At 29.9% G+C, this 15073-nt stretch overlaps 1 non-coding gene across 1 annotated transcript; it reads left to right on the top strand.

Annotated features, from left to right (window-relative positions):
• Positions 1-8193: 8193 nt before the first annotated feature.
• On the top strand, positions 8194-8270 carry LOC122269333 (small nucleolar RNA U6-53/MBII-28). Its single transcript, XR_006225123.1, has one exon. It is a non-coding gene; the product is annotated as a small nucleolar RNA U6-53/MBII-28 (small nucleolar RNA).
• The last annotated feature ends 6803 nt before the right edge of the window (positions 8271-15073 follow it).

Below are 15073 nucleotides of genomic sequence, written 5' to 3'. Positions count from 1 at the left end.
GAATAATTCTTAAGGTTTGCCATGTTTTGTATTTTATCCCTTATTTGGCTACATTTGAATAAAATGTCGCCAAAAATATCTTTAAAAATATCTTTTTAAGTTAGCCTAATTATAAAATATTCTAATGATTATAATATTAATATGATAATGCTGAAGTTTAAAGGTTGAAAGAAGGAACTCGGTACATGTGAAATACTGCAAAAGATATGATGCAATAATATGATGGCGCGTTTTTTCAATCTGCGGTAGCCCATTGTGCAGCTCTAGTGCGACGTAAATTAACTACAACAACAACAATTCAATCTGCGGCTAAAAAATATATCGGAAGAAGTAACCCGGAAGTCTTGCGAGAGCAATTTAACCACTAGCGCCACTACCCTTAGCTTTACACGATCACCCATCCATAACAGAGTCCTGTTATCGGGTCGCTAGGTGAGAGAGACAGTATCTTTATCGGTAGTGTCTCCCCAGCCTGGGAATACCCAACACCTCCTATAACTGAAAGCCTCCACACGGTTTTCTTATAGGTAGTCGAAACAACCTCAATGAAGATAAACCAGTTTACTAAAGAGCCGTGTGATAGAAAATGTAGTAAAATTAAGAAAGTTGACGCAAATATTTCTCGAAAAATCTTTTTAATTTAATGAATATGATTGGTTTGTCATATTTACTTATCAACCACCACAAATTCAATTCTCAAATATATATGATAAATTTCTCCCAATTACTTTTAAAAAAGAATTTGGGTTCATGCGCACAGCTGGTTCACTTTTTAAATAGTCTGCGCAGACTAGTTATAAAAAACCGTGTGGAGGCTTTCTGATCTAAGAGGTGATGGAATAACACCAACCATAGTCTGGCTGTCCGGCTTTTATTGGTGATTGAGCCTTTTACAGCACGGACCTGCTGGTGGTGAGTTCATCCTTTTCATGGATGGTGGCTTGGGAGGTGTTTACAGGAGTTGCAAAATTAAATGTTGCATTCTCTTTGCAATCCTTACGCTCCTCATTAAGTTTAGACGCAAATTATGGCATGTCACTGTTCCTTGTCGAGTACATCCGGGTTCAGAATGCTGAGAGTTTTAGCCACTTAAAATAGTAATATAAAATTCTTTACTTTTTTGAAAAACATAAAAGAGTGGTTGATAATGATAAAAAAGTAACTTAAGGAAGATAACAGCCATTTTATCAAATCTTACCTAATCTAAGTAGTGATTATGTGCTTCAATGGCGGAAGATTAGCCGCCAATTGATCAAAGGTCGATTTCTCAGACACTAGAGAGCAGGTAGCTTATACTTAGTTCTCTCCTTATGATGTCAGTGGAATTCAATGAAGAGAACGTTCGACCATTTATTCATGCTCCAATCTCTATGAATTATATGTACCTTAAGTCCTAAATTCTTAAGGCCGAGCGAAATTCGACTTTTAATTAAACGCGACTTACGAAAACAAAAGTAAATAAAGCATTTAGCTTTTCTAAGACCCGAAATGTGGTTAGCCATGCATACTGTGCCTGATTGAAACATGGGGAGAAAAGAACATGGGAGAGTGCGAAAACAATTAGTTTCAGGTGCTCTTTTAATAAGGCGGATAAGTGTGTCGTTTGCCACATCACGGCTTCTTTTGTCCGATCCCCTAACACCCCAGCTTTTGCGTTTTTACACCATCCTAAACTGATTCATTTGTTCCAGGAAAGTCCCGAAAAGTGGCTAGCCATGCATACTGTGCCTGATTGAAACATGGGGAGAAAAGAACATGGGAGAGTGCGAAAACAATTAGTTTCAGGTGCTCTTTTAATAAGGCGGATAAGTGTGTCCTTTGCCACATCACGGCTTCTTTTGTCCGATCCCCTAACACAGGGATGGGCAAACTTTTCTGGTCGAGGGCCAAAAATCGAGGAAAAAAATTTTGGTGGGCTAAATAAAAACATCTAAAATAAAAAAAAATACTATATGCAATTTTCAATGTAAATATTTAATGAGATGAATGAAATTGCGATTACATTTTTAAAAGTTCCTTATATTAAGGTTCCAAGTGAGATGTACTTATTTTAAGGAACAAGGGTAAACTACTTCTAGGTAACTACTTCTGAAATGATTTTTTCTCAGGTTTGTAGATGAAAACACTTGTTCACACATAAATAAAAGGAAGCAAACATAGACCTNTAGTAATCTTTTTTATTTATTTGGCACTAATCTCAGTCATAACTCACCAATTTTTTAAAGAAAAAAATTCCATTTTTTTTCTGCAGATATTTTGAAAATATTACGAGGTAATTAAAATAAAAGTTAATAAAAACATGGCAATAATTATACTAAACATATTATGGCTAAGAATACACAAAAATTTGGAACAGAAAAAATGTTCACGTTTTATTTAAAGTCGTGCAAGATTATTATAGATTTTATTATAAGTTCTGCTAGAAACCGAAACTAATTATTTAATCCATTTATTATATGAAATAATAAATTTGTGAGCGAAAATATTATGTATGAAATATATTCATAAAATATCTAGGTAAATGATTATAAAAAATCATAAAATATCTGGGTAAAAATTATCTTTGAAATCGGAAATCTAATTTAATCCCAGCGTTAAACGCATCCTATTCGAACGTTCGAATCGCTTTCACCAGATGGCGTATTCGAGTGTTGCGATCGCCAATCGCCCTGTACATAGTAACCGGAACCGCAATTTTTGCGTGCCTTGATTTCGTTGGCAACGTTTCGTTAGAGGAATAATTTTATAATTTTTTTTGTGGCAACACATTTGTATTATACTTGGAAACTTTGTCTACCCTTCTTGCGCTTGCTAGCGTAGCATTCTTAAAAATTTTTTGCTAAAAGCCAAATTAGCTATAAGAATTATTGTTATTTATCACCATTAATTTATTTTCTTTAAACGATGGGTCATCGAAATATCTGGTTTAGCCATCCTCGAAAATTCGGTGCTGGTTCCCGATACTGGTAAGCCTATTATTTTAACTATGTCAGTCTAACACGTGTAACAAATTACAAAAAATTATAATTTATTGTTACATTAAATTTTATGTGTACTTTCTTATGCAGCATGTTATTGAATACTATTTGCATATTCTCAGTTAGCTATTTTTATTGATTATTTCCATGAATCCATTCGATCCATGATTTCATTATGATTTTAGACTGGAGGTTGTTATGTATAATTGATAAATGTTATTTGTGTATTCCTCTGTAATCTATGTAACAAAAAGTCAAGGCTACAATACAAAAAGCATGGAAAGTAGTTTGCTCTTTTTGGCTGCTATACAAATTTTTGAATTTCGTGGGGCGCATGTGTTTTTTTCTTTTCCATAGTTTAGAGAACTGAACTTTTTGCACTAAATCTTTTCTTTTAACATGTCCTTGAATATTTTTTACATACAATTAGCTACTACTTTAAAATGTTTGCTGTCTGTCCCAAACATGCAAGCGAAAGTTTATGATCTAAATTAATATTTATTATTAATGTGAAAATTTAAATATAAAAGTGAGAGTGAATGTGAATATTGTGAACATTTTTGTAAGAATCACTTTTCAATTCTACATGTAGGTTATCTTGCTCTTGTATTCTACTCAATTTACTTGGATGTATAAAAGAAAAACATTGACTAAGAAAATAAAATGTTCTGTAATGTGTAATCAGGGTTCTGTCCAGACATTTTGTGAAAGGTCCGTTTTTGTAAAACTGTGAATAATCGTAATTCTTGAATATAAAATAAACGTTAAGTCACAAACATTCACCCAGGGTCCTGCTTTTGTGAATTTGTGCAAATAAGGTCCGTTATTGCAAAACAAAAATTTCTAGGAGTTATTAAATTGTAAAGACGTACCAGATTATGCTCAACAATGTAAAATTATAATTAAGAAAATTACATTTTAAGAAATAAACAGCTATTGCTGCTACTAAATTAGAGATGCAGCATATAAATATTTGGTATTTAGCCTATACTGCAGAAGTGTCTGCCTAAGACAAGATTTAGTTTGTTTACATTTGTCTTCCCCCCCCCTTCCTTGGGAAGGGTTTATTTGATTAACTAAACAATAATGAAGATAAACAAAATTGTGAAGAGTCCCATTAAAAGTTAAATTATTTTGTGAAGGGTCCGTTTATAAGTTAAAATATTAGTGTAGGGTCTGTTTTTGTGAAAAATATATTTTGTGAAGGTACCGTTAACAGACCCAAATTTCTTCTAAACCAGACCCTTAGTAATGCTAAAAAGTTAACCTTGATGACAAATTTTCTGCAAATGGCTTTCGTGTGGGGTTTCTATATCTAAGCGTGTGCGGAGTATTTGTGTATATTTTGGCAATTTCTTGCCTGCGAGAATCTGAAGAAAAGAATCACAGAAGACTGCCAATGCTCATCCCCAGTTAAACTGCTGTGTGTTTTTAAAACAGTTTTTCAAGTTTTAAATGATGTATTATAAATTACTGCACTTATATAAAAGTAAGTCGAAAGTATTCATTATTTTCCAACTACGGACAGGGATCTGTCCGGGGCAAATTTACCACCGTTTAGCGGTACTTTCGCAAATTCATCTTAATTAAGAATGGTACTTTCACAAAATACTTTTAAAGAAGCAAGTTTTAAGATTCTCTTCCTTGTCCCTTAAAATTTTGTTTTCATATCGCAATGAAAAAAATGATAAATCACAGGTTAATTACACATATTGTTATATTGCCCTCTCACATTTGCTATTATGATGTAACAGAAGAATTTGCTTCACACCCTGTTTGTAAGAACTTCTCTTCCCCTTGAATTTTTTAAAAATGAAACTACTGTGCTCTCCCTCTGTAATTGATATGGTCAAAAATGTTCTCATAATGAAAATAACTGTTAAACACATAAATTCAAGTTAAAATTTTAACTATCGATAATGAATTTTATTGGTTTTTACATTTTATGCCTAAAATTTTACAATAGTAAAAATAAAAATTATTGAATATTTGGGGGGAAAATATGTAAAATTTTACCAATCATAAATTTTTTTTATTTGTACTTACAATTTTTGAAAACATTTTCTTACTTTACCATATTTTTGTGATTTTTCAATATGATTTTTAATTTTCACAAATTACGTCTAGATTTTCATAAAATAGGTACCTCTTAAAAAACCTAGATAGACTCCTGGATGGTAGTATTGAAAAGATGTTAAATTATTTTTTTCACTTTCAGCCGTGTTTGTGCGAATCACCATGGAATTATCAGAAAATATGGCTTAAATATGTGCAGAAGGTGTTTCAGACAATATGCTGGAGACATTGGTTTTAAAAAAGTATGTATGCATATTCCTCTAGTTTTATCTAAAGATAATTTTAAGAGTACATTTGTATATTATATAAATTATGTGTGTTATGTGCGAACTGCAATAATTTATTCTTTCTCTCTATACGTATATACAGTTGTGATGTGATATCTTTCTGAATGCCCAATTTAATTTTAGAAAATGTTTTGAATTTTGATATTACTCATTGGTTAAAAATTAGAGCTTGATATTAGTGTGAATTTAAAAAATATATACAAGTATACCAGTGTTTTCACTATAACGCGAGAATCTCGCATTAAAAAATTATTACCGCGAGAAATTTGCACATTCTATAAATCAATTTCAAAATTCACGAATTTCTCGCATTTTGGAAAAAGCTTAGAATTAAGCCATTTAGAATAAAATCCGTTTCACTTTTCTTCCTGGATCTTTCATTATTTTCAACATCTGCCCCATCTAGTTTCCTTATTTACCATAATTGTTCAGAACCTTTTCGAACAACAGAACACAACCACAGAACACATTTCTCTGCAACCACGTGTTTACCGTAAGGTAAGGTTTCTTCATGTAAGACGCTCAAATTTTTTATCCACTTATGTAAGATGGACAAATACCTTGTAAAGGCAAAATCTTCTACGAAGATGCACCAAAAATATTCAATGCTTTAAAAAATAGAACACATTAAAAATGTATTATAATTAAAGAAATGATTTTTTTTTCCAAGAGTTTTTGTGTTTTTTAGGGTGAGAAATTCTCACCCTTTTTTTTCGATAATGAAAACATTGTATACTACAGCAATATCAAATGCTGTTGGGAAGTTTCTTCTATTCTAAACTGCTTTGCAGAAATAGCTTTTTTCCCTTATTTAAAATTTAATTTTATTTAATAACTCAATTCAAGGTATATATATTTATTATCTTAAATATAAGTTCCTAAATAAGTAACAGGTACTGTTTGGTTATCAAGGCGCTTATCTCACAGTATCATGTTGTCGACTTTTTAGAACAACCAGCAAGTTATTGAATCAAAATGGCGGGTGTAAAACGAAATTGTTGTCATTTGAAAAAATTTAATAGAAAAATTAGAAGAACCTTAATACGAAGAAATTATTGTGCATATTGATTTAGGAGAGGAGATTATTTAGAAAAAGTATTAATTGAGAATAACTTGAAACTTTGCTTGAGATCATTTATTGGTTTTTCAGCTAATGCCACCTGTCATTTTGTAAACAGATTGGTGATGTACATTATTTGGTGACTTTTCTCTTGCACCCCGCTAACCAGACTAAAATTTACAAAAATGGGAAAAAAGTATTACATTTTTTAAATAAAATACATTTTTATTGTTTTTTTAAATTATAAATATGTTTGTTAGATGTTAAAATATTTAGGAATAGGCTGATTAGGACTTTTTTGATTTATTCAACTTTAATATTAACAGTTGAGGTAAATTTGCTGTTTCTTCCTATTATACTTGAATTAATTATTTTATTAGCAAAATTTATCACTTAAAACCAGGGTTGGGGTTTTAGACAGGATACGTAGGTTTTACTGTCTTAAACTGGATAAAACTGTCTTTGTCTTAAAGTGTCCAAAACCTTGAACTTAAGTAAAAGGTAAAAATTTGATGTTTAACCATCATTGTACACATAATAATTACATGTATCAATAAATATTTGATATTTTTTATACAATTTACTTCAACTTATTAAAAGAATATAATATGGAAAGGTTTATAATTTTTGAAGCTCCACAATTTATTTAACGGCAAAAGTATCCTTATACCTTATCAGTATTATCTTATGTTATACCTTATCAGTATTAAAAGCATATTTATATTTAAAGAATAAGTCATGTTTTTGCGTAAGGATGCATAATGCAGTATTAAAAAATAATAATTTTTTTAAAAAATTAACCTTTTATTTTTCACAATATTTTCAAAAATTTTATAATTCCTGCATTACAGGATGATAAAAAAGACATCTATTAGAAAAATTGTTTTGAAATATAAATAGATTAATTTGAATCGGAAATACAAAATAACTGAAAAATGTATTAACAATTTTGAAAGGCATAACATCAGTTTCAGTTACTGACACTGATGTATCACCACTATGCTAAAAGAATTGAACATGAATGAAATAAAAATATTCTTGAATAGTACTATAAATAAACTTGTTTATAACCAACCAAGCACTTAGTCCCTAATAGTTTAACATGTATGGCAAGGTAAAACTTCAGTCTTGTGCTACTGAATGTTAAGAGGGCCAATTGAACTTGATTAATCTTCCTTTGTTTAATGTTCACATTGAAGAGTCAAACAATATTAATAGAACATCATACTTTTATAAACAAATATTCTCTAGTAGATTTAATTATCAATGTTATTAGTTCCATATTATTTTACCTTTTAAGTATTGTTTAGATAAAATTGTGACATAATTTGGGATTTGCTATTATGATGTAACAGAANAAACAATATTAATAGAACATCATACTTTTATAAACAAATATTCTCTAGTAGATTTAATTATCAATATGTTATTAGTTCCATATTATTTTACCTTTGAAGTATTGTTTAGATAAAATTGTGACATAATTTGGGTAAAAGGATTTTGGACAGGAGGGTTTAAACCGTGGATTAATCCATTCTGTCCTAAACCTTGCTTAAAACTACCCATTTTTGTTGCAAATTGCAAGATATTTTATTAGGAATTTTTAGTTATTGATTGATCATTTAAAAAATGTGCATTCAGTAATATTTTAAGTTGTTGCTTTTATTGTTGTAGGCATATCAGTCTCATTTTGTTGGTAAAATTTTGCTTCTAATGTAGCAAATTCCGAAATTTCTGATATTTTATACTTTAAAAAAAATTATGCATGGGTTGGTGAGTGTAGGTTTGACAAGTGCAATGATGAAGTAGCCATGCTAATACTGAGTCACATATAATGTGTCTGTGAGTTAAACCAAGCTACTGAGCATTTTTTAAGTTGTGTGAACTGATAAATAGAATATTTTCCTGCATTATTGGTATCTACTGCATTAATTTGACTGATTTTTGCAGTTCGAACTTAATGCTACAGAAATTTTGTCAATATGCATCGTTGGAAAGGAGTGTTTAATAGGTTCTTTCCTGGTATTCGTTTGGCTTACATAGAATAAGAATTATAAGTTTTTATATCAACAGTGGTAGCAAGTTGTGGTAATAATTACTTTTATAAAAGTTTTTAATAAATGCATTGTGGTATCTTCTGTCTAGATGTTGTATCTTTACAGATCGTTTTAAAATGCAATACTAATTTTGATAATTTTCATCGTTGATTGTAGCCATAAATGCCTATATATCTGGTATTCTTTATCATACATTTTTTTTGTCATAAGTATGAAGAGGTCCAACCTCTGTCCCTCATATAGTTAATATGTGGGTTCTTTGCCTTAAACCTAACAAATTAATTGTAATAAATTTTATAGCTGATTTTTTTTAAAATTAGTTTTGATAATATATGATAATTTTGACTTAATCTAGGACATTATAATTCAAACTTATAGATATAGCATACCACAGTCGGGTTAAATTTTCCACTCTTGGATTTTTTATTTTTAAGAAAATTCATTTGGATCAAGTGTATTTAAAGCCAGTTTAAAAAATTAACAGTATACAGTAAAAAATTATTTTTTTCAGGAGACAAAGTAAAACTTAACTTGGCAAGTAATGAGCATTTATCTAATGTACAACACCAAGTGTATTAAAGCTACTGCATTACATCATCAAATATCTCCTCTTAAACTAAGTAAAAGCAGAGTGATTTTTCAAAAACAAGAGCACCTTCAGTTTTGAAGGGCTCTAGTCTTGCTAATTATATCGATTATAGGTAGCTAGATTAGTGACCCTTAAAACTGCAATACTCAAATATGAGGAGTATTATTAACTTAGCTTGAAAGGGAAAAATGATTTGCAATAGAAATGGCAATTAGAAGAAGCTCTTGTTTCTGCTACTTCCTTAAAGTGAAAAAAAAAAATCTTACTAGGTAAAAAGGGACAAAACTTATACTCAGAGGACAGGTAGAGTGCATGTACCACTGTAAGGGTGGGACACTTAAGGAGTGCTGTTATATTCTAACTAATATGTTCTTAGTTAAAAATAAAAATTATTTAGGATTGATTGGTTTCTAAGTAGCCATTGGTGATAGCGAATAAATTCATACGAGTAAGAAGACTAAGAATGTGATTCACTCAAAACAAGAATCTTCATTCAAATATATTTCATTTGTAGTAAAGACTTTAATTTCCATTGTTTATCAAGCACCACTGCTCTGATGGGTAGTTAACTTATGGGTAAATATGGCTTTTATTGTTGCTCTCGGGATTTAAAATATTTTCTTGCAACATTTTTCCGAAGAGAAGGTTGTGCGGTCTTGCTTTGGAGACCAAAAATTAAAATGTTTTATGTCTCTAGTTGAGTCGTTAATTTTTTTTTCTTTCTAAATGCATTATGGTATCTTCTACATAGATTTTAGTCTATGCAGATCGTTTTTCTAATGCTACAGTAATCTTTGGTGATTTGCATCGTTGATTGTAGCCATTAGTGCCTACATATCTGGTATTTTTCACCATACAATTTTGTGTGTCAATAACTGGTGAGTCCTAAACTATTTTACTTGTAAATGTATAATATCCAGATACAAATTATTAAATAGTATTTGTGTTTCTAATAAGCTTTCCAAACTTATAGGTAAATAATTCTGGTAAATCAAACTTTATGCATTTGCAGCTACTTCCATCCTTTATTGCCATTTTAGTTTAACAATATGCTTTTTTTATTGTATGTAACTTAACTGTTTGTAAAATTAAAAATTTTAAGCTTATCTAAATTTTTTTCAATTCTTTCAGTTGGATTAAATGAAGACAAATGTGCTCACTTGAAGGAATCTGCTACACTGAACAAAACTGAGAAAAATATAAATTACCATTATGTTATTATTGCTCTTTGTAATAAATTTCTTTTCTTGAGTACTATATTTTTGTTTTATTTAGATTTATCTACATAACAGGTTAGATGTAAACCTGCATTTGTCCTAAATGATTGCAATTGCATCCTATATTTTACACACTTCAATTTTTATTTATTGCTCTCCATTTACAGTCATCCAATATTAATGCTACAATGACTTTGTCAACTGTCTTAAGATTATTTAACATGCTACACCATAATATAACTGACTGATGGGTGTCATAGATGTGCATTTGATGGAGGTATTTTTGAAAAGACTAAAAATGTTGCTAGAAATGTCTTTGAAACGAGGCGTTTCTGTAAGTTGTTTTTTTATGATGAAAAATCAAATGGTTTAAGGCACATTAGTAGGTCTGGAAGTTGTTAAAGGTTTTGCCAAAATTCATACTTTTTCATAAAATTCAAATTTTTTTTTTTTTTAAACTAAGGAGACTAAAGCTAATTTTTTATTTTTAAGAATATAAAATATTGCAATACAATAAATAACATATTTGGGACTATAGTTATACTTAAATGTTTTATATTATACTACATATGAAATGTTCTGTGTATTTCCTTAAATTATCAACTGCCGGGTTTATTTTTTTGATATGGCGGAGGAGTGAATTGCGTTTTTACTATGCTATTAAAAACCGTCAAACGACTACTTAATTATGGTACAGCTAATAGTAACTTTGCTAAGTTTTCTTTTAAAAGAATTTTGTACGGAATATTCACAAATTATTTATTATATTATCAAATATAAATTATTAAGAACTTAAGTCATTATTTAGCAATGAAACTAGAATTCCTATGTTGAAAGGAATTGTGTGTCATACGGAATTTTGCTATAGATGTCTATATTCAGCATCTAAACGTAATCTTGAGGCTTAAAAATAAAAACAATTGAATAACTTATTTAGAGACTGCATTAATGAAGAGCTGCGAGTGTATATTTTGTAATCAGGATCGTGTCGAAACGAAGTAGGCGATAGTTTTTCTCATTAAACAGTTATCTCATTTTTTGACGAATATTGTTTTTTAATTAAATGTTTTAGGATATACTTTCTTAATACTTATCTTAGAATAAAACCTTTATGATGGCAGGAATCCTCTCTGTTTTACTTAAAGACTGATGGTTGTAACGACTTAAAATTATAAATCGTAAAAAGCAAAGTAGCAAGCAGGATTATAGTACGCAACAAACCGAAATCTTTGATAAGGATTCATATTTGTGCGAGAATGCTAATTTTGTTGCTCGTGCTGCCGTCTAGTGACGGTTACTTGATAAATTTATGGTGGATTAGAAAACTAATTTATAATACGAATAGCATGTTAATTTTTATTTTATAATAATTAATTCTAAACTATTTAAGAGTTAACTCTTGTCAATATTAAAGAAATTAACGATATAAAAATTTATATATGTTTATAACCGAAATTAATTTTTGTTTAATAATTATTATCTTAAATTGCTCTTAAAATTTTAAATTAAAAGAACTAAATGCAATTTAATAAAAAAAATCGTTGCATTCGGCTGAATAGTTAAACTTAAGAAATAAATGCCTTTTTTTTAAAAATTGATTTGGACAAATTTTTGTCAAAGAATTTTATAATTTATATGCTTTCGCGACTTTTTTTTACAACCGAGCAATTTCGGTAGCATAAACTAAGATGTTATATTTAAGATTTTAAAGACTGATTTAGGCCCGGGACATATATGCCCAATCAGTCCTGACAACTGGGACGTATGTGTCCCAGTAGTCTTCAAATAGTAATTTTGAAAAGAAAACCAATGATCACATAGGACTGTTGGGATAATGTGTTCCCACTATCCAAGACGAAAGGGACACATATGTCCCCATAATAAAAACGGAAGTAAAACTTATCAGTTTATTAGAGGTAATCCGCTTCGTGAGTAACTTCTCTGGTCTTAGGTTTATAGATGAATGAAAATTTAATCGAAAATAGGCGGTATTTTCCAAAACTAAACTATTTACGTTCGTACAGTATGGAATGAGCTGCTACAGCACTTCAAAAACGCTGTAATTGTATTATGTACGGTAGTGCCATCTGTGTTCTGTGAATGAAAATACCTTCAAAAATATTGGCAGGACTGGTGGGAAAGTTTCCCATTAGACAGAGAAGCGATTCTGTCCCAAAAGATTTTTTTGAAATTTGCTTGGGACGTATGTGTCCCGTTAGGTGCGAAAGGGTTAGTAAATCTTTTGCTTCAAGCTTATTAAAGAAGAATCATTTAGTGAGAACTACCTCACGGTAAATCCATCAATTGTAATAGCAGGTTTCCTAATTTATTAATTGCCATATTCACGGTATGAAATGCTACAAACAATAAGCATGAATGTTTTTTTAATATTATCGAAAATGATAAACATACAAAAAAAGCGTTTCCCATTAAAAAGAATTGTTTGATTTCATAATAAAAATACTGACCATAAGTTACATTTAAAATATTAAGTAGTTAAAATTTTTATTCCATTTTAAAAGTTTACTTTTTAGTAAACTTATAAAATAACTAAATATTTATATCTTTAGAGAGATACAATACGTAAATTACTTTATTTGAAAAGTTATTGATATACAGTTGATTATTCTTAAACAAATTATTGAAATCGTGAGGAAGAAGGAGAAACTTGCACTTGTAACGAGTCGTTGACCAGAAAAGCGTCAAAGGCGAAGGGGCGATCCGCCATCGGATTGTTAAATCGCCTCCATGATTGGAGGCTGCTGTGACCTCCCAAACAATGGCGTACCTATAAAAGAATTATAATAAAAAACAAGAACACTATGAAGAGTCATTCGGGTGTTTATAATTATTGATTTTATTTTAACTTATACATTTTAATTTAAATTATTCAACTATTGAATATTGAGGAATTAATTATAGCGATGGAAGGTGGAATTTAGAAAAAGGACTAAATTGGAACATTGTATACACTTGCCACATTGAAATGAAATTTATCTTGATAATACGAGGAAATAACTCACTAACTTACGATAATTATATTTAAAGTTTAGTTAAGGATTTAATTTATTTTGCAGTGTGGAATAAAAAATATCTTATAAAAGAAACGATATTTTTATTGTTATTCGTATACGTAGTAAGGGTGCATAACCTTTTTGAATCAAGGGCTGCGTGCCCAAGTATTTAAACATGTTGACGGTATTTATGATAAATTAAAAGTAAACATTTGTGTTTCAAACACAACTCTTTTTATCAATCAACCTAGTAATATATTTTCATAAAATTGAACTCGTTTTATGTATTAAAATTCATTCATAACTAACGAAAACCATTCTGATATTTTTCAAAATAAAATCGTATTTCATTTTTTATCAAAGAAATAGATTTATTACATAAAGACTAGCTAAAGAGATGTTTTTTATTTATCACATCATGTAGCCAAAAGTGTATATTAAATAAATTAACTCTAATGTTCCTGAATGGAATTAAAAAATAGATAAATATTTTACTGAGCATCATAAAAGCAAATTAAATGTTTTAATTTAAAAAACTATGGGGTCTAAAACGATTTAAATTGAAACAAAACGCACTACAGCGCAAAACAAGATCCAACATTCAGTTGAGATTCAGTTAAGTATATTTTTAACTTATGGATATTTATATGATTAGTGATTTATAAGAGATTTTTTTTTTAAAATGTTAAATCTTAAAACGGTTTTTTAAGCATTTTTCAAAGCTACAAATAATTATAAGTGAAGTTAAAAAACAGTAGACAGTTTAAAAACCCACATTCGAAGTTTGCATTTTGTAATAATTTTGCATATCAAGATAATTTAAAGAAAAAACATCAAAAGAAATAGTAGCAACTGCAAAAAATAATGATAAATGAACGACTGAAAGATAGCATGGATTGACGATGAAATCCACATAAACACCGCACACGTGATGATTAAAATGCCTGATTCGATTATTGCAAGTTGTTATTATACCGGATTAAAAATATCAGGATTCTTGAAAGCCCGTGAAAAAGCATAACAACAACTGTTAAAAAACGATTAAAAAAACCCTTCTTAGATTTGCGATGAAATCGGGACAAATAAAACGCGTATTTAAATATACGATTCGAGTGTCACATCACTTAATATATATTTATAAAAAATTTTGAATATAGATTTTTATATGCTTAATATATACGTATATATATATATTTACTTATTGGGAGCACAAACTAGTTCGGTCCGTTTTTTTGTGGTGAAAAATGCATTTATTTCAAGACAAAATGAATGAACAGATTAATCAAAGTATAGTCTATCACTGGCTACTACTTTTTCCCACCTCTCAGGCAATTTTCGAATTCCATCTCGAAAAATATGTCTCGTCTTTTGAGGGGATCCAAGTTAGGAGCCAATTTTCGATTTGTACGAAAGAAGTGAACTGGTGACCTGTAAAATCATGCTGCATCCGTCGGAACAACCAGTAATCAGAAGGAGCAATGTCCAGAGACAGCGGGTGCGGTAAAATATCCCACTTGAGCGTTTCCAAATAGTTTTTTACGACTACATCAGGCTGACCGTTATTATGCAGAAGAATAAATTTGTCATGTCTTTGCTCGTATTCCGCCCTTTTTTCTCGTAATGCACGGCTCAAATGAATCAATTGTAGCCTATATCAATCACCCGTAGTGGAATCACCAGTTTGTAGCAGCTCATAGTATACAAAACTATTCACCATTCTTTATTCACCATTAACCATTCTTGAAACGTCGAAACCATTCCCTACATGATTTATCAGTTGGAGCATTGTCAACAT

Source organism: Parasteatoda tepidariorum, chromosome 6 (genome assembly GCF_043381705.1).
Source record: "Parasteatoda tepidariorum isolate YZ-2023 chromosome 6, CAS_Ptep_4.0, whole genome shotgun sequence".
In the NCBI taxonomy this organism is placed as follows: domain Eukaryota; kingdom Metazoa; phylum Arthropoda; class Arachnida; order Araneae; family Theridiidae; genus Parasteatoda; species Parasteatoda tepidariorum.
The sequence above is the reverse complement of the archived record's forward strand: the minus strand, read 5'-3'. Positions and strand labels throughout refer to the sequence as shown.